We start from the raw sequence: 21,294 nt of genomic DNA on the forward strand, positions 1-21,294 counted from the left end.
ACATATTAATCACCATATTTAGACATAAGGGACAGTATGGCAAGCCTGCTAAGACATACAAAACATAAACGGTACCTGTGCATTACATAGATTTAACATGCTGCAGGAGTCAGTATGTCCAAAGATCCCGAGACCGTCACAGCATAGTAACGGTACCCGGAAGTAGACGTTTGCGGCTCAACTGCGTTCCACTAGGTATGGGAAGCGCCTGTGGACACTGCACATCGCGTGTGCACCATATCTGCCTTAGTACTGAGGCCGCGTGTGTTAACATACGGCACCCAGAGAGGCGATGCGTGTCACTTGCATATCACCATATACAGGAAAAACGTCAAAATTATATCAGCTGGCAGTGTTTACTACCAGGTGTACTAGGCCAGTCATGCATACAGTGGGACGTTATTAGAACAAACGGGTCAACAGTGATAATGAATGTTGCTGATGCTGGGATATCAAGCCATAGGAAGTGTTAGTAGATCAGCGTACTAGGGTGTACCTTACCCCTTTAGGATTTAGGCTGCACATAATGATAAAGACATATAAAAAAATGAGAAAAATATCAAAATACTACAGGAAATAGCTCTAGTTAATTATAAGATAGCGCCAATATATATAAGCCCCAAAGCAGTTTACAATATTATATCAGGTAGATAACCAACCAACCCAATATTGGACTAATAAGCACAAAGTTAAGAACAAGGCTCCATGTGGGTTGGTGACAAGTGGCAGCGCACAATATAGCGCCACTATATCACCAAGCCACATTAGAGACTAGGCCACCAATGTCACCACATATTATCATAAGTACTAAAGTGCTATTGCAGGAAAATATTCAAATGATTATTCTCATTTAGGCCATGAGGATCGATGGTATTTAATTCAGCAATCCATCTTGCTTCCCTTTTCTTAAGGGTCAATTCTCGATTGCCACCCCGAGGAGGCTTAGGCACATGGTCAATTAACATACACCGAAGGGATGCAATTTGGTGTTGGTGCAAGAGAAAATGTCTTGCAACGGGTTTGTCCGATATAGATAGATATATAGATAGAGAGAGATATCTATATCTCTCTATATATGCAGTATATATTGTAGGTGGCGGCCTGGCACTCTCCCTGATTGATTACTGGACCCCGGTGCCCTTGAAGGCGTATTTGCAGCTTGTAGGAAAAAAAGGGATTTGTGTACTTACTGTTAAATCCTTTTCTCCGATTCCACAGGTGGCACTGGAGATCTACAGTGGGGAATAGAGGGCGACCACTAGGAGCTTGGGCACTATAATAATTATAACACTGTGGCTAGCTCCTCCCCTCTACTTCCCCCTGCCTGGCAGTCTAAAGAATTGTGCCCGGAGGAGGCTGGAAGATGCAACATACTTCCGAGAGGAGGGTAACCATCACACGTAAAACATGCACACTAGAAACTGTAGGACAGAAGAAATAGAAATTACTTTCAAACAGAGTCAACCAAACAACTGAAGTGACCAGGGGTTTTCACTAACAACCTGAATTACCCTGTAATAACTGTCCTGTATATCTGAACTGAAGGAAGAGCAGCGCCGGGAGGGCGTCCAGTGCCACCTGTGGAATCGGAGAAAAGGATTTAACAGTAAGTACACAAATCCCTTTTTCTCCTTCATCCACTAGGTGGCACTGGAGATCTACAGTGGGGACGTCCCAGAGCTCCCATTACGGGCGGGACGGCGCTGAGATCCTTCCAACACTGCACGGCCGAACTGTGAAGCCTGGGCCGCAAAAGTATCAAATCGATAGAATTTGATAAAGGTTCTTTGTCCGGACCAGGTGGCGGCCCTACACAATTGAAGAACCGAGACCCCTCGGGCAGCCGCCCACGAAGGACCTACTGAGCGTGTGGAGTGTGCCGTAATAGGCGAAGGAGGCACCTGAGATGCCGTCACATATGCCTGTCTGATTGTAAGGCGAATCCATCTGGCCAAAGCCTGTTTGGAGGCCGGCCAACCTCTTTTTGAGATGTCATAAAGTACAAATAGAGAATCGGTCTTTCTCACAGAAGCTGTTCTGGAAATGTAGATTCTGAGGGCCCATACCACGTCCAGGTATTTAGAATCACTGGAATCCTCTGTAAACGCAGGAACCACAATGGGCTGGTTTATGTGGAAAGAGGACACCACTTTTGGTAGGAAAGACGCCTTTGTTCGTAATTCTGCTCTGTCCTCGTGAAAAATAAGAAATGGTGGGCGACATGATAATGCGCTCAAATCTAAAACCCGCCTAGCTGAGGCTAAGGCCAGAAGAAGGACTGTCTTCCATGTTAGGTATTTTAACTCCACTACCTCTAACAGTTCAAACAGCGGAGACTGTAGAAACGAGAGGACTAGATTGAGATCCCATGGTGATGTGGGTGTCCGGAAGGGAGGTTGAATTCTCAACACTCCCTGAAAGAAAGTTTGCACCTGTGGCAGCAGGGCTAATTTTCTCTGAAAATAAATGGAAAGAGCAGAGACTTGGACTTTCAGGGATCCCAGGCGTAAACCTGCAGTAAGGCCCGCCTGGAGGAAGAGTAGAAGACGCGCCAATTTGAAAAATCTTGGTGATACGCTACGACTCTCACACCATGAAATGTACGCCCTCCATATACGATGGTAATGAATGGAGGTGACTTCCTTCCTAGCTCGTAACATAGTAGGAATCACTGCTGAAGGAATCCCAGCTCTTCTTAGGATTGTCCTCTCAGTAGCCAGGCCGTCAAATGAAGCCGCTGTAAGTCCGGATGGACGAAGGGACCTTGTGACAGCAGGTCGTGCTGCAGCGGTAGAGGCCATGGTTCGTCTACTAGTAGAGCTGTGAGCGTGGTGTACCACGACCTGCGAGGCCAGTCCGGTGCTATTAGAAGCACTGTGACTGATTCTCTGCGAATGCGTTGCAGAATTCGGGGTAACTTTGGAAATGGCGGGAAGATGTAAACAAACTGGTAACGCCAGGGCATCGTCAGCGCATCTATCCCTTCCGCTGCTGGATCCCGCGTTCGTGCACAGTATCTCGGAAGCTGATGGTTGTTGCGGGAGGCCATCAGGTCTATCTGAGGGCATCCCCACCGATGTATGAGTCTCTGGAAGACCTGTTGATGAAGCTTCCATTCTCCCTGGTGAATGTCGTGTCGACTGAGATAGTCGGCTTCCCAGTTCTCTACTCCTGGGATGAATACTGCTGAGATTGCTTGGAGGTGATCCTGCGCCCAGAGTAATATTCGGCTGACCTCCTTCATTGCGGCGTGACTGCGTGTTCCTCCCTGTTTGTTTACATATGCTACTGCTGTAGCATTGTCGGATTGTACTCTGACTGCTTTGCTCCGAAGAAGATCCGAGGCTTCCAGCAGAGCATTGTATATTGCTCTGAGTTCCAGAATGTTTAATCGGGAGTAAGGCTTCCAGTGGAGACCACAGACCCTGGAATTGATGTTCGAGCACGACTGCTCCCCAACCGCGGAGACTGGCATCCGTGGTGAGAACCGTCCAGTCCCATATTCCGAATCGCTTTCCCTGAAGAAGATTTCGGGAGGTGAGCCACCACGTCAATGAGAGGCGCGCCCGAGGAGATAGAGTGATTCTCCGATGGAGTGTGAGATGAGAACCTGACCACTGATGGAGTAGGCAGAGCTGGAATGGTCTTGAACGGAACCGACCGTACTGGACCGCTTCGAATGTTGCTACCATTTTTCCCAACAGGCGGATGCACAGAAACACTGTGACCTGTCTGTGTTGTAGCACTGACCGAACCAAGAGTTGAAGAGAAGTAATCTTCTGTTGTACCGTATCCAGTATCATTCCTAGGAACAGTAACCTCTGTGAGGGTTGGAGTTGAGATTTTTGATAGTTGAGCATCCAGCCGTGCTGTATCAGTATCTCCTGAGTGCGACTGATGTTGGATAGAAGGATGTCTGTAGATGGCGCCTTCAGAAGAAGGTCGTCGAGATATGGCACTACCGTGATCCCTTGGGATCTGAGGAGCTGCATCATAACGGCCATGATCTTTGTGAAGATCCGGGGTGCCGATGACAGCCCGAATGGTAGCGCTTGAAATTGGAAGTGGTCGTCTCTGATGGCGAATCTTAGAAACGCCTGATGAGGCGGCCAAATTGGTATGTGCAGGTAAGCATCCTTGATGTCTAGAGACACCAAGAACTCTTCCGGCTCCAAACCTGCTATGACTGATTGTAAAGATTCCATTCTGAACTTTACCACTCTCAGGTAGGGGTTGAGATGTTTTAGGTTCAGAATGGGTCGTGTGGAGCCGTCCGGCTTCGGCACGAGGAAAAGGGTAGAATAAAAGCCCTGTGTTCTTTGTTCCAAGGGAACCGGGATAATTACTCCCATCCGACCGAGCTTTTGAACTGCCTGCAAAAGGGCTGCACCTTTGTCGAGAGAAGCTGCCAAACCGGTTGTGAAAAAACGGTTTGGAGGCTTCTTTTGAAAATCTATTTTGCATCCGTAGGTCACAGATTCTGTAACCCAAGCATCCTGACTGGAGAGACACCAGACCTGATGATAGAGGCGCAGCCGCGCCCCCACCCTGGTGTCCCCTAAGTGGGGCTGAGGTGTGTCATGAAGAGGGTTTTGGGGGCGGTTTGGCGTCCTGGTGTGCTGTGGAAGCGACACCTCTTCCCCGACCTCTGTATCCTCTGCCACCAGAAAGGCCAACTCTCGCACGCCCCCGGAATCTTGCCGTAGGGCGAAAGGATGGTCCCTGAAAGGGCCTCCTAGGAGGAGGAGGAGGGGCTGCAGAAGGTAAGAAAGATGATTTCCCCCCCGTGGCCTGGGAAATCATCTTGTCTAGCTCCGGCCCAAACAAACACTCCCACTGAAAGGGCAGAGCCTCCACTGCTCTTTTGGATTCCGCATCTGCCTGCCATTGGCGTAGCCAGAGGGCTCTGCGAGCCGAAATGGACAGAGCGGAGATGCGGGATGCCAATATACACACATCTGAAGAAGCCTCTACAAGGTAAGCAGCGGCTTCTTTTATGTGGTCCGCTAGAGCCACTAACTCACCTGTCGCTGGATCATTACCAATATGTTCGGAGATCTGGGTTGCCCAGGCCTCCATCGCTTTGTTCACCCAGCATCCCACTTGTGCAGGGCGTTGTACCAAACCCGCAGCCGTGTAGATGTTCTTAAGGGTGGCTTCCAGTTTCTTGTCAGAAGTCTCCTTCAACGAGGATGTTCCCGGGATAGGCAGGACTGTTTTCTTAGAGAGACGGGAAACCGATGGGTCCACTGAAGGTGGAGTCTCGCATAATTTTCTACTGTCTGTAGGAAAAGGGTATGCAGTTAAGAATTTGTTGGAGGCCTGAAAACGTCTATCTGGATGAAGCCAAGCATCCTTCAAATGTTGGTCTAATTCCTCAGACACTGGGAAGGCAGCCGCCTGTCTGCGACGCTTACCAAATATTTGAGGGCGATCTGGAAGAGCAGCCTCGTCGTCTACTTTTAAGGTAGACTTAACCTTAGCAATAAGGTCTTCTAACCCCTGTGAAACCGGCTCAGGAGCTGGTTGTACTTGTAACATATCAATAGGGTCAGTGTCAGGATACTGTCCCTCCTCCAGAGGAGGCATGTCATCATCCGACCCATATGCATCCAATCTATCCGTGAGCAGACGGCTCTCATTAGACAAAATGGGCGGAGCTATAGGATCCGCATCCCTAGGGATAAGGGCCCTGGTTAATGATTCCACCGCCGAAGTTAATTCGGCCTGTTGAGACCTAGCAGTGTCTCTATCTCTATGAGAAGCTGACAATTCAGCAGATAAATGCGAAATCACTTGTGTTAATTGAGAAGCCCAAACAGGGACCTCTTGCTGGGGTGTTACTGGAGTGTCTGTGCATTCTGCACACAGTACAGCTCCCTCCACCTGTGGGGTGAATTTTGCCTGACATTTTCTACATGTCAGCTTTTTTGAAGAACCCCCAGCCATCACACACACTACAGTTAAAGTTCAAAGTAGTTAGAAAAAAGCAAGTGCAAGTGGAGTGAGAGAGAGGGAGCACCCACAAGTCAGCACTTCCCTCAGCGTTAAAACGCTGCAGGGCTCTGACTATAATTTGAGCACAGCCTTTGCTCTCTAGCAAAGACCTTTATCTCCCCACTGTGTTACTCACAGACCCAGGGGTGAACAGAGGTCAGCGGTGGTTGATGAGACCTCCCTGAGGCAGGACGCGGCAGGGGAGAGCTCCGGAGCTGTTAATGGCGCCGGCAGTGAGGAGGTACGCAGGGGACCCTGGGAACTCGTCCCGCGCGCTAGGCTCCGCCCACCGCTATGGCGCGCTTTTTAGAAAAAGACGCGCTATCAATACCGCCCGTTAAACCCGACTCCCCTGCTAGCGGGGAGCCGGGATATACTCACCCTGCCTTGCTGGCCGGCGGCGGTGAGGCTGTGCGGACTGAGGCGCGGCCGCACGCAGCGGCGTCCAGTCACTCTGGGACAGCGGTCCCAGGAGCCGGGGACCCCGCGCAGACCGCAAGCAGTGGCGCAGGGGTCCCCTCCGGCAGCTCCCGCGACGCAGACAGGCAGTCGGCAGAAGCTGCCTGTCTGTCCTCATATGTAAATATTTAATAAACCATAAAAAAAATAATAAAAATTTCTATTTGCCCTTAGAGGGCAAAACGTTGCACCCAGCTCCCCGGGCACATTCTAAGACTGCCAGGCAGGGGGAAGTAGAGGGGAGGAGCTAGCCACACTGTTATAATTATTATAGTGCCCAAGCTCCTAGTGGTCGCCCTCTATTCCCCACTGTAGATCTCCAGTGCCACCTAGTGGATGAAGGAGAAATGTGTTATCCTTTTGAATACATGATTTTGAAAAGTTTCCCTGGAGTGCTGTGATTTTTCCTAAAAGAGATCTAGATAGATAGATAGATAGATAGATAGATAGATAGATAGATAGATAGATAGATAGATAGATAGATAGATAGATAGATAGATAGATGAATAAACAAATTAATATATAAAAAGAGCTTGGCTCTAAAGGTGTTATTATGGCCACGGTATCAAGATAGAGTTTTGGAACGCATACTTAAGATGGCCGCGGTGAGGCTACGTCATATCTAATCTGAAAACGAGGCTGGGAGAGCAGAATAGAGATGGCTGCGGGAAGATGCCCTTTAAACACATATTTAAGATGGCCGGGGTGAGGCCACGTCATGTTGGTCTTCAAAATGAGGCCTGGAGCGCATAATTAAAGATGGCCACTGGAAGCTGTAAAGAGGAGAGCTGAAAGTGAGGCGTGCACCGCAAACCCAGAATTGCGGCATACTCAAACCCCGCAAACGGGACGTGTATAAAAACCGGAGGCAGACGCCAATACAGCGCAACTGAGGAAGCACCTGACGTGTAGATCACAGGCGGAGAAACGTGCTTTGGGCTGTATGGTCCAGGTTTTCGCATATCATTTATTCTGCTGCTGATTATACAGCTTGTTGCCGTGACAGCTTGTTGCCATGACAGGGAACTCCTTGTGGCTGCAGACTTTCACCGCTCATTTGTCCGGAGCGCAGCTCTGGTAAGGAGAGGGAGGATACAATTCTGGACACTGTCTACATTGGATATAAAGACCCAGGACAGTACAACAATACAGGGCCACAGGAGATAACACACTCCGTATGCCGGACTGGTAATTATAAGGATACTGCCTTGAATATTATTTTGGAGAAACTCTATAAGTGCTTACGCTGGGCGGGATTCTCTAATAACCCCCGGGGCACATCGACGGCATTTGCAGTGCTTACTGTACCTAGTAATTTGAGCCAATTTCAGCCTCTCAGTAGTAGCCTATGCCACAGTATTTGGTATGTGTTGTCGGTCTTGTTTTGTCTAATTATATATGGATTAATATGAAGTGCACTTGAAATAATGTCTTTTTATGAATTACTTTTTAAAAAAATGTATATACATTGTTTAACAATCTGTATTGATGTAATACGGAGCACAGCTGCGCCTCTAATAATGATTACTAGAAGTTTATGCTATCGGCATTATATACATGATGGGGGTGCGGCGTGGATAGGCGGGGGGACATGTAAGGGACATGATCAGGCGGTAACGCAGATGGCTCCTTCCACGTTACAGGGAAGCCGGAACTATACTGTCCCCATCGTTTAACTGTCCAGTGCCACCATATGAATATTAGGTGCGGAGGACACGGAGGAAAGCGAGGGGGAACGCAGGTGGTAGCCCCATTATACAAACCATGGAAAGGTCGCAGTAAAAAGAATAAAGTCTAATTAAGGGGGGGGGGGGAACAGGATACATATAGTACACCGACAGTCAATAGTTCGACATGGCTAAGGTCAACACTTGGAAATGTTAACATGAGCTTTTTGAGGATATTCTCATGCTTTGTATTTCTGCATCCACCCACCCATCCATATCCCCATCCACCCCCCCCACCTTCGCATCCATCTATCCATCTCTGCATTCACACATTCAGCCACCCACCAAGCCCTGCATCCACCCACCCATCATCTCTGCAGCCACACATCCATCTCTGCAGCCACACATCCATCTCTGCATTCACCGCCCCCCCCCCCCCCCACCTTTGCATCCATCTATCCATCTCTGCATTCACCCATCCATCCATCCAACTATCCACCCCCTCCTCCACCTTAGCATCTATCCAACTATCCACCTCGGCATCCACCCACCCCTCATCCACCTCGGCATCCACCCACCCCTCCTCCACCTCGGCATCCACCCACCCCTCCTCCACCTCGGCATCCACCCACCCCTCCATCACCTCGGCATCCACCCACCCCTCCATCACCTCGGCATCCACCCACCCCTCCATCACCTCGGCATCCACCCACCCCTCCATCACCTCGGCATCCACCCACCCCTCCATCACCTCGACATCCACCCACCCCTCCATCACCTCGGCATCCACCCACCCCTCCATCACCTCGGCATCCACCCACCCCTCCATCACCTCGGCATCCACCCACCCCTCCATCACCTCGGCATCCACCCACCCCTCCATCACCTCGGCATCCACCCACCCCTCCATCACCTCGGCATCCACCCACCCCTCCATCACCTCGGCATCCACCCACCCCTCCATCACCTCGGCATCCACCCACCCCTCCATCACCTCGGCATCCACCCACCCCTCCTCCATCTCGGCATCCACCCACCCCTCCATCACCTCGGCATCCACCCACCCCTCCATCACCTCGGCATCCACCCACCCCTCCATCACCTCGGCATCCACCCACCCCTCCTCCACCTCGGCATCCACCCACCCCTCCATCACCTCGGCATCCACCCACCCCTCCTCCATCTCGGCATCCACCCACCCCTCCATCACCTCGGCATCCACCCACCCCTCCTCCACCTCGGCATCCACCCACCCCTCCTCCACCTCGGCATCCACCCACCCCTCCTCCACCTCGGCATCCACCCACCCCTCCATCACCTCGGCATCCACCCACCCCTCCATCACCTCGGCATCCACCCACCCCTCCTCCATCACCTCGGCATCCACCCACCCCTCCTCCACCTCGGCATCCACCCACCCCTCCATCACCTCGGCATCCACCCACCCCTCCTCCATCACCTCGGCATCCACCCACCCCTCCTCCATCACCTCGGCATCCACCCACCCCTCCTCCATCACCTCGGCATCCACCCACCCCTCCTCCATCACCTCGGCATCCACCCACCCCTCCTCCATCACCTCGGCATCCACCCACCCCTCCTCCATCACCTCGGCATCCACCCACCCCTCCTCCATCACCTCGGCATCCACCCACCCCTCCTCCATCACCTCGGCATCCACCCACCCCTCCTCCATCACCTCGGCATCCACCCACCCCTCCTCCATCACCTCGGCATCCACCCACCCCTCCTCCATCACCTCGGCATCCACCCACCCCTCCTCCATCTCTGCATCCACCCACCCCTCCTCCATCTCTGCATCCACCCACCCCTCCTCCATCTCTGCATCCACCCACCCCTCCTCCATCTCTGCATCCACCAACCCCTCCTCCATCTCAGCATCCACCCACCCCTCCTCCATCTCAGCATCCACCCACCCCTCCTCCATCTCAGCATCCACCCACCCCTCCTCCATCTCAGCATCCACCCACCCCTCCTCCATCTCTGCATCCACCCACCCCTCCTCCATCTCTGCATCCACCCACCCCTCCATCTCTGCATCCACCCACCCCTCCATCTCTGCATCCACCCACCCCTCCTCCATCTCTGCATCCACCCACCCCTCCATCTCTGCATCCACCCATCCATTCATGTGAAGGGAGATGGGTACGTGCAGCCTGGCGCCATCAGAACATGGCATTATACTTTTATCTGCGGCAAGAGGGGATCACTGCTACCGAATCACCATAGTTGTGCAAGGGAAAGCAACATTATCCGGAACACGGCAGTGGAAAGTCCTTTATCAAAGTGGCTGAATGGAGTCCATCAATGTCCTGCAGTACCCTGATCGTGCCCTGGTACAGATGACCCGAAGCTGTGGTGCCCCCATACATCCTTATCTTACCCGAACTGCTGGTGTCACCTCTTCCCCCTCCTTATGCACCAATGCCCCCGACATGTAGAGTGGTGCCCATACATAAATCACCGGGCACAAAATGGGCACCCTCTGCCAGCCAGCACTTCCAGCTTTTGTAAGGAACATAATTATCAGTCTCCCCTGGTACAGTTTCATTAAAAACTTTCATTAGCCAACAGCTGCCCCTGTATATAGTCCTCTAATCAATTTGGTCAAACAGAATGACTTTTAATCAGCTGTTGATAAAAATAGAAGATGAAATTTTAATTCTAACAGATTAACCACAAACTGGAGACAGCCTGGAAAATCCATCTCATCCTATTCTCCAGCGACTTTAATGACTATTCAGCAACTCATTACTAAATAGAACAAGATGAACATTTTCCAGTTCATTAAAGAAATGTACTATGTATTTTTGCATTGTCCTCATGATTCGTTACAGGGAGTCTTAATTACATGATAATGGATAATGGTTATTAAATGCAGGCGGCTTTAATGAAGCTCTATTCATTTGTGAGCCAGACACAGCGCAGAGGGCGCAATAAAATTACTACCTTCAAAAGATTAACGGATCAAATTATTATTCAATTCAGAAAATCTTCTTTAGACTTTGTGGTAACAAGAGGAGATTAGAACCTCACATCAGAACTCTGGCAACACATTACTTTTCAAACAATATCTCAAAAAGGTATTTGTGACATAAATAGCTGTAGCTGCGCTGATTAGAGGTGTGGTGACGGTTATATAAGTCCAGGGGATTGCGCAGAACCCTGTGTTCTAAGCGATATCCTCCCATTTCCCAGCACTGATCCTGCACCCCAACTTCATAGCTTTCATTGTACAGGGGTCACTATATCGGTGGTGCAGCTAATCACCTGGTGTGTGCGGAGCTGTAAGCTGCGTACACACTGGGCAAGATTGTATAGGAGTTGCAGAAAAGCAAACACCCATAACAACATTTTCGTGTTTAGTGTCTACACACTGTGTGACTAATTCGGAGTGGGGAGCTAATTCACACACACGGGCGAGCACTGAAACTGCAAATCGCATTGAGAAAAATGCTACCACAGTCAAAGGCCCCCATACACTGAACTGTGGTATCACAGGCTCATAGACTTTGTGACAGAACACCAACAGACGCAGCACTATGTTCTGTTCCAGGAACACCAAGCACTGGTGACTAATAGCATGTGATGGAACGCCGACCGACATGGGCACTATGTTCTGTCCCAGGAACACCCAGCTCTGGCGGCACATAGACTTTGTAGTGGAACACAGACCGACTTGGGCGATATGTTCTGTTCCAGGAACACGGGCCTCTGGCGGCTCATAGACTATGATAGAATGCAGACCGACATGGGCGCTATGTTCTTTCCCAGGAACACCCGGCTCTGGCAGCTCATCGACTTTGTGATGGAATGCCGACCAACATGGGCACTATGTTCTGTCCCAGAAACACCCAGCTCTGCCGGCTCATAGACTTTGTGGTGGAACACAGACCGACATGGGCGCTATGTCCTGTACCAGGAAAACCCGCCTCTGGCAGCTCAAGACTTTTTTTGATGGAATGCCGACTGACATGGGCACCATGTTCTGTCCCAGGAACACCCGGCTCTGGCGGCTCATAGACTTTGTAGTGGAACACAGACCGACATGGGGGCTATGTTCTGTTCCAGAAACATCCACCTCTGGCAGCCCATAGACTTTGTGATGGAACATCGACAGATGAGGGAGCTATGCTCTGTCCCAGTAAGCAACACCCGGAAAAGTAAGCCCGCCAGATGCGACGGTAAACAGCAGCCTGAAGAAGGCTTGCAGGCCTTGAGCATAGTTGAGATGATCCTTGAGTTAAAGCCATTGGCTCTTACCAAGGAGGTCTCAACAGCAACCCCGTAAAAAGCCAGACGCTGCAGGTTCGGATGTAGACACAGACTCTGAGTGAGCAGGTCTGGAACATAGAGGCAGATGGATTGGAGGGGCCACTGATCGCGCCCGCAGATCCGAGAACCAGATCCGTCTGGGCCAATGTGGAGCCACCAGGATCAATGTGCCCCCTTCTGCCTTCAACTTGTTGATTACACTGAGGAGCAAGATCAGGGGAAGGGGGAGGCGTACATCAGAGAAAACAGCCACAGGGCGTCTACGAGGCAAGCCCCCGGGTCGCGAGACCTGGACCCGTATAGGGTGACCTTGTGGTTGTGGCCTAAAGCAATCAAGTCCACCTCGGGTCTGCCCCAATGGTGTACCAACATTTGGAACACCTCCAGATGGAGGGCCCATTCACCGGCATCCAGAGTCTGACAGCTCAGAAAGTCCACCTCCCAATTGAGAACCCCCGGGGAAAAAGATCACAGAGAGCAGGGTTCTTCCCATTGAAAGATGCGGGAGGTCTCTGCCATAGCCGCCCGACTCAGAGTCGGAGAGATGGCAGCTATATAGGACAGAAGCTGTGAGATTATATTGTCAAAACACTATATAATGCAATGTAAACATTTCCTAACCTTAAAACAGTAAATTCTACATTACATGAAGAACATCAGAGCCACCTAGTGTACAACACAAGGTACTGCAACCAACTGTACACTGCAGACTGACCTGTGCTATTTGGGTATAGTAAATTAAGTAAATGAAAGAGTTTGCAATCAGATTTAGGGCCTCATTTAATCACAAATAAGAGATTTCGCAAATTTAGCGATCGAATGACCCAATTAAACAAAAGAACATGCGCATGGATCGTAAACGCAAAGAGGCCAGAGGACTGGAAGCCGGTGTTTGAAGGTGATAACCGACTGATCTCTGGGAGCATCAGAGAAGATGCGGGTGTGCCCAGACGTTATCGGGGAGGGTCTGTGATGTCAGCACCGGCCCTGCTCAGCCCGTCTCAGTCGCAGAGTTACTCACATTCGCATGGACTGAAAAAAACTTTGTGGATTGGGAATTGCGTATGGATACAGCTTAGCGATCACTTTTCAGATTTGGACAGGGCAGGTTTTCTGTCTGTTGATGCCGTCTACTTCTTCAGGCCTTTCATTCCTGAATGAAAACCATTTCCAGAATACATTACTGGCATTGTAGGCAGCTTACAGCACACATCATACAACACGTTACTGGCATTATGGGCAGCTCACACCACGCAACATACAACACGTTAATGGCATAGTGGGCATCTTACAGCACGCATCATGCAACACGTTACTGGCATTGTGGGCAGCTCATACCACGCTACATACAACACGTTACCGGCATTGTGGGCAGCTCACACCACGCAACATACAACATGTTAAAGGCATTGTGGGCAGCTTACAGCAGGTATCATACAACACGTTACTGGCCTTGTGGGCAGCTTACACCACGCACACGTTACTGGCATTGTGGGCAGCTCACACCACGCAACATACAACATGTTACTGGCATTATGGGCAGCTTACAGCACACATCATACAACACGTTACTGGCATTGTGGGCAGCTTACAGCACACGTCATACAACACATTACTGGCATTATGGGCAGCTTACAGCACACGTCATACAACACGTTACTGGCATTATGGGCAGCTCACACCACGCAACATGTTACTGGAATTATGGGCAGCTCACACCACTCGTCATACAACACGTTACTGGCATTGTGGGCAGCTTACAGCACGCGTCATACAACACGTTACTCGCATTGTGGGAAGCTTACAGCACGCGTCATACAACACGTTACCGGCATTGTGGGCAGCTTACAGCACACGTCATACAACACGTTACTGGCATTGTAGGCAGCTCACACCACGCAACATACAACACGTTACTGGCATTGTGGGCAGCTCACACCACGCAAAATACAACACGTTACTGGCATTGTGGGCAGCTCACACCACACAACATACAACACGTTACTGGCATTGTGGGCAGCTTACAGCACACGTCATACAACACGTTACTGGCATTGTGGGCAGCTCACATCACGCAACATACAACACATTACTGGCATTGTGGGCAGCTTACAGCAGGCGTCATACAACACATTACTGGCATTGTGGGCAGCTTACACCACAAAACATACAACACGTTACTGGCATTGTGGGCAGCTCACACCACACAACACATTACTGGCATTGTGGGCAGCTTACAGCACATGTCATACAACACGTTACTGGCATTGTGGGCAGCTTACAGCACGCATCATACAACACGTTACTGGCAATGTGGGCAGCTTACAGCATGCGTCATACAACACGTTACTGGTATTGTGGGCAGCTTACAGCACGCGTCATACAACACATTACGGGCATTGTGGGCAGCTTACAGCACACGTCATACAACATGTTACGGGCATTGTGGGCAGCTTACAGAACGTGTCATACAACACGTTACTGGCATTGTGGGCAGCTCACACCACGCAACATACAACACGTTACTGGCATTGTGGGCAGCTTGCAACATACAATATGTTACTGGTATTGTGGGCAGCTTACACCACGCAACACTTTACTGGCAATGTGGGCAGCTTACAGCACGCGTCATACAACACGTTACAGGCATTGTGGGCAGCTTACAGAACGCGTCATACAACACATTACTGGCATTATGGGCAGCTTACACCACACATCATACAACACGTTACTGGCATTGTGGGCAGCTCACACCACGCAACATACAACACGTTACTGGCATTGTGGGCAGCTTACAGCACGCATCATACAACACATTACTGGCATTGTGGGCAGCTCACACCACTCGTCATACAACACGTTACTGGCATTGTGGGCAGCTTACAGCACGTGTCATACAACACATTACTGGCATTGTGGGCAGCTCACACCACGCAACATACAACACGTTACTGGCATTGTGGGCAGCTCACACCACGCAACATACAGCATGTTACTGGCATTGTGGGCAGCTCACACCACACAAAATACAACACTTTACTGGCATTGTGGGCAGCTCACACCACGCAACATACAACACTTTACTGGCATTGTGGGCAGCTCGCAACATACAACATGTTACTGGCATTGTGGGCAGCTTACAGCAGGCGTCATACAACACTTTACTGGTATTGTGGGCAGCTTACACCACGCAACACGTTACTGGCAATGTGGGCAGCTTACAGCACGCGTCATACAACACGTTACTGGCATTGTGGGCAGCTTACACCACGCAACACGTTACTGGCATTGTTGGCAGCTTACAACACGTTACTGGCATTGTGGGCAGCTTACAGCACGCATCATACAACACATTACTGGCATTGTGGGCAGCTCACACCACTCGTCATACAACACGTTACTGGCATTGTGGGCAGCTTACAGCATGTGTCATACAACACATTACTGGCATTGTGGGCAGCTCACACCACGCAACATACAACACGTTACTGGCATTGTGGGCAGCTCACACCACGCAACATACAGCATGTTACTGGCATTGTGGGCAGCTCACACCACACAAAATACAACACTTTACTGGCATTGTGGGCAGCTCACACCACGCAACATACAACACGTTACTGGCATTGTGGGCAGCTCGCAACATACAGCATGTTACTGGCATTGTGGGCAGCTCACACCACACAAAATACAACACTTTACTGGCATTGTGGGCAGCTCACACCACGCAACATACAACACGTTACTGGCATTGTGGGCAGCTCGCAACATACAACATGTTACTGGCATTGTGGGCAGCTTACAGCAGGCGTCATACAACACTTTACTGGTATTGTGGGCAGCTTACACCACGCAACACGTTACTGGCAATGTGGGCAGCTTACAGCACGCGTCATACAACACGTTACTGGCATTGTGGGCAGCTTACACCACGCAACACGTTACTGGCATTGTTGGCAGCTTACAACACGCAACTGTCATTATGGGCAGCTTACAGCACGCATCATATAACACGTTACTGGCATTGTGGGCAGCTTACAGCACGTGTTATACAACACGTTACTGGTATTGTGGGCAGCTTACACCACGCAACATGTTACGGTCATTGTGGGCAGCTTACAGCACACGTCATACAACACGTTACTGGCATTGTGGGCAGCTTACACCACGCAACACATTACTGTCATTGTGGGCGGCTTACAGCATGTGTCATACAACATGTTACTGGCATTGTGGGCAGCTTACAGCACGCATCATACAACACGTTACTGGCATTGTGGGCAGCTTACAGCGCGCGTCATACAACACGTTACTGGCATTGTGGGCAGCTTACAGCGCGCGTCATACAACACATTACTGGCATTGTGGGCAGCTCACACCACATACAACACATTATTGGCATTGTGGGCAGCTTAAAGCACGCATCATACAACACGTTACTGGCATTGTGGGCAGCTCACACCACATACAACACATTATTGGCATTGTGGGCAGCTTACAGCACGCATCATACAACACGTTACTGGCATTGTGGGCAGCTTACAGCACACGTCATACAACACATTACTGGCATTGTAGGCAGCTTACAGCACGCATCATGCAACACGTTACTGGCATTGTGGGCAGCTCATACCACGCTACATACAACACGTTACCGGCATTGTGGGCAGCTCACACCACGCAACATACAACATGTTAAAGGCATTGTGGGCAGCTTACAGCAGGTATCATACAACACGTTACTGGCCTTGTGGGCAGCTTACACCACGCACACGTTACTGGCATTGTGGGCAGCTCACACCACGCAACATACAACATGTTACTGGCATTATGGGCAGCTTACAGCACACGTCATACAACACGTTACTGGCATTGTGGGCAGCTTGCAGCTTACAGCACACATCATACAACACGTTACTGGCATTGTGGGCAGCTTACACCACGCAACACATTACTGTCATTATGGGCAGCTTACAGCAAGCGTCATACAACACGTTACTGGCATTGTTGGCATCTTACAGCACGCATCATACAACATGTTACTGGCATTGTGGGCAGCTTACAGCACGCAACATACAACACGTTACTGGCATTGTGGGCAGCTTACAGCACGCGTCATACAACACGTTACCGGCATTGTGGGCAGCTTACAGCACGCGTCATACAACACGTTACCGGCATTGTGGGCAGCTTACAGCACACGTCATACAACACGTTACTGGCATTGTGGGCAGCTTGCAGCACACATCATACAACACGTTACTGGCATTGTGGGCAGCTTACACCACGCAACACATTACTGTCATTATGGGCAGCTTACAGCAAGCGTCATACAACACGTTACTGGCATTGTTGGCATCTTACAGCACACATCATACAACACGTTACTGGCATTGTGGGCAGCTTACAGCACGCAACATACAACACATTACTGGCATTATGGCCAGCTCACACCATGCAACATACAACATGTTACTGGCATTGTGGGCTGCTTACAGCACACGTCATGCAACACGTTACTGGCATTATGGGCAGCTTACAGCACGCATCGTACAACACGTTACTGGCATTATGGGCAGCTTACAGCATGCGTCATACAATACGTTACTGGCATAATGGGCAGCTCACACCACTCGTCATACAACACGTCACTGGTATTGTGGGCAGCTTACAGCATGCGTCATACAACACGTCACTGGCATTGTGGGCAGCTTACACCACACAACATGTTACTGGCATTATGTGCAGCTTACAGCACACGTCATACAACACGTTACTGGCAATGTGGGCAGCTTACAGCACGCGTCATACAGCACGTTACTGGCAATGTGGGCAGCTTAGAGCACGCATCATACAACACGTTACTAGCATTGTGGGCAGCTCACAGCACACGTCATACAACACATTACGGGCATTGTGGGCAGCTCACAGCACGCGTCATACAACACGTTACTGGCATTTTGGGCAGCTCACACCACGCAATCTACAACACGTTACTGGCATTGTGCGCAGCTCACAGCACGCGTCATACAACACGTTACTGGCATTGTGGGCAGCTTACAGCAGCGTCATACAACAATTTACGGACATTGTAAGCAGCTTACAGCACGCGTCATACATCACGTTACTGGCATTGTGGGCAGCTTACACCACACAACATACAACACGTTAATGGAATTGTGGGCAGCTCACACCACGCAACATACAACACATTACTGGCATTGTGGGCAGCTCACACCACTCATCATACAACACGTTACTGGCATTGTGGGCAGCTTACAGCACGCGTCCTACAACCTGTTATTGGCATTATGGCCAGCTCACACCACGCAACATACAACACGTTACTGGCATTGTGGGCAGCTCACACCACGCAACATACAACACGTTACTGGCATTATGGGCAGCTCACACCAGTCATCATAAAACACGTTACTGGTATTGTGGGCAGCTTACAGCACGCGTCATACAACACGTTACTGGTATTGTGGGCAGCTTACAGCACGCGTCAAACAACACGTTAATGGCATAGTGGGCATCTTACAGCACGCGTCATACAACACGTTTCTGGCATTGTGGGCAGCTTACAGCATGCGTCATGCAACATGTTACTGGCATTATGGGCAGCTTACAGCATGCGTTATACAACACGTTACTGGCATTATGGGCAGCTTACAGCATGCGTCATACAACATGTTACTGGCATTATGGGCAGCTTACAGCATGCATCATACAACACGTTACTAATATTATGGGCAGCTTACAGCATGCGTCATACAACACGTTACTGGCATTATGGGCAGCTTACAGCATGCGTCATACAACACGTTACTGGCATTATGGGCAGCTTACAGCATGCGTCATACAACATGTTATCCGCTCCTATAGGAATGTGACATGTGGGGGATTGATCGACGTGATCGCACATGGCAGAGGGCACAGGTTTGTGCAGAATGCACTATGTAACAGCTCCTTATGCAGTCTCCCCTGGTAACGCTGGGGGCATTCTGACGATCTCTCTGTATACTCCTCTGGAATAGAAAATCTTCCTGTGATTATTCTCAGTCTTGTGGGCACAATATGAGGGACAGTCAGCCAGAAAGTGCCCAGCAAATGCCCGCAGTGTAGCTGCATTATGGCCGAGACCAGTACAGATGCTTCATATACTCAATAATTACAAAGATCAGAGCACAGGGGCGAATATCACGAGCTGCGCAAATCTACAAAAATCACAGAAAAATATGACTGCAGTTCACGGCGTGACGGGTTGGCAACGATGTGATGGGGCAGTGACTGATCGTTTGCAGGACGTGTCCACACCTCACAGGGGGCGACTGCATGATGTCACACGCAGCTGTTGTCCCTGTAGAAAAGAGTTTAGCTCACACTTTAGCGTTCTGCTCGCAAAACTTTGCGGGCACATCGCTGCGTAGGACCCGTTGTGCTGGGTGTTTCACTGGAAGCTCTGAGATGCCCATTACTGCTCAGCTGTGCACAGTAGCACTGACAGTGGTTCCGGACAGTCTGCAATCAGCACAGATGCACATTACTGCTCAGCTGTGCACAGTAGCACTGCTAGTGGTTCCAGACGGTCTGCGATCAGCACTGAGATGAACATTACTGCTCACATGTGCACAGTAACACTGACGGTGGTTCCGGACAGTCTGCAATCAGCACAGATGCACATTACTGCTCACCTGTGCACAGTAGCACTGCTAGTGGTTCCAGACGGTCTGCGATCAGCACTGAGATGCACATTGCTGCTCACATGTGCACAGTAGCACTGCCAGTGGTTCCGGACAGCCTGCATTCAGACCAGAGATGAACATTGCTGCTCACCTGTGCACAGTAGCACTGCCAGTGGTTCTGGACGGTCTGCGATCAGCACTGAGATGAACATTACTGCTCACATGTGCACAGTAGCACTGCCAGTGGTTCTGGACGGTCCGCAATCAGCACTGAGATGAACATTGCTGCTCACATGTGCACAGTAGCACTGCCAGTGGTTCCGGACCGTCCGCAATCAGCACTGAGATGAAGATTACTGCTCAGCTGTGCACAGTAGCACTACCAGTGGTTCCGGACAGTCTGCGTTCAGATCTGAGATGCACATTACTGCTCACCTATGCACAGTAGCACTGCCAGTGTTTCCGGACAGTCTGTGATCAGCCCCGAGATGAGGATTACTGCTCAGCTGTGCACAGTAGCACTACCAGTGGTTCCGGACAGTCTGCGTTCAGACCCGAGATGCACATTACTGCTCAGCTGTGCACAGTAGCACTGCCAGTGTTTCCGGACAGTCTGTGATCAGCCCCGAGATGAGGATTACTGCTCAGCTGTGCACAGTAGCACTACCAGTGGTTCCGGACAGTCTGCGTTCAGACCCGAGATGCACATTACTGCTCACCTGTGCACAGTAGCACTACCAATGGTTCCGGACAGTCTAATCAGCCCTGAGATGCCCATTACTGCCGACCTGTGCACAGTAGCACTGCCAATGGTTCTGGACAGTCTGCGACTTAGGTCGACAGTCATTAGGTTGACCACGTTGGGTCGACCGGGGGTCGACAGGGTTGTAGGTCGACATGGGTTTTTCACTGTTTTTTTACCCGAATGTCGACACAGTCGACATGGACACAGTTGGAGGTGACCCGCAGCCCCTCGCAATGCTTCGGGCATGGTGCCTTGCTGCGCTCGGCACACTATTTTATTCTCCCACCACCCCTGAGATGCACATTACTGCTCACCTGTGCACAGTAGCACTGCCAGTGGTCTGGACAGTCTGCGTTCAGACCTGAGATGCATATTGCTGTTCACCTGTGCACAGTAGCACTGCGAGTGGTCTGGACAGTCTGCGTTCAGACCGGAGATGCAT

The 21,294-nt window shown here is 50.5% G+C and overlaps 1 protein-coding gene across 1 annotated transcript in view; it reads right to left on the minus strand.

Annotated features, from left to right (window-relative positions):
• DERA (deoxyribose-phosphate aldolase) overlaps positions 1-21,294 on the minus strand; it is a 125,045-nt gene that overhangs the window by 19,844 nt on the left and 83,907 nt on the right. The gene's annotated exons all lie outside the window — the stretch shown is intronic.

This window comes from Crinia signifera, chromosome 4 (genome assembly GCF_055691185.1).
Source record: "Crinia signifera chromosome 4, ASM5569118v1, whole genome shotgun sequence".
Lineage (NCBI taxonomy): Eukaryota > Metazoa > Chordata > Amphibia > Anura > Myobatrachidae > Crinia > Crinia signifera.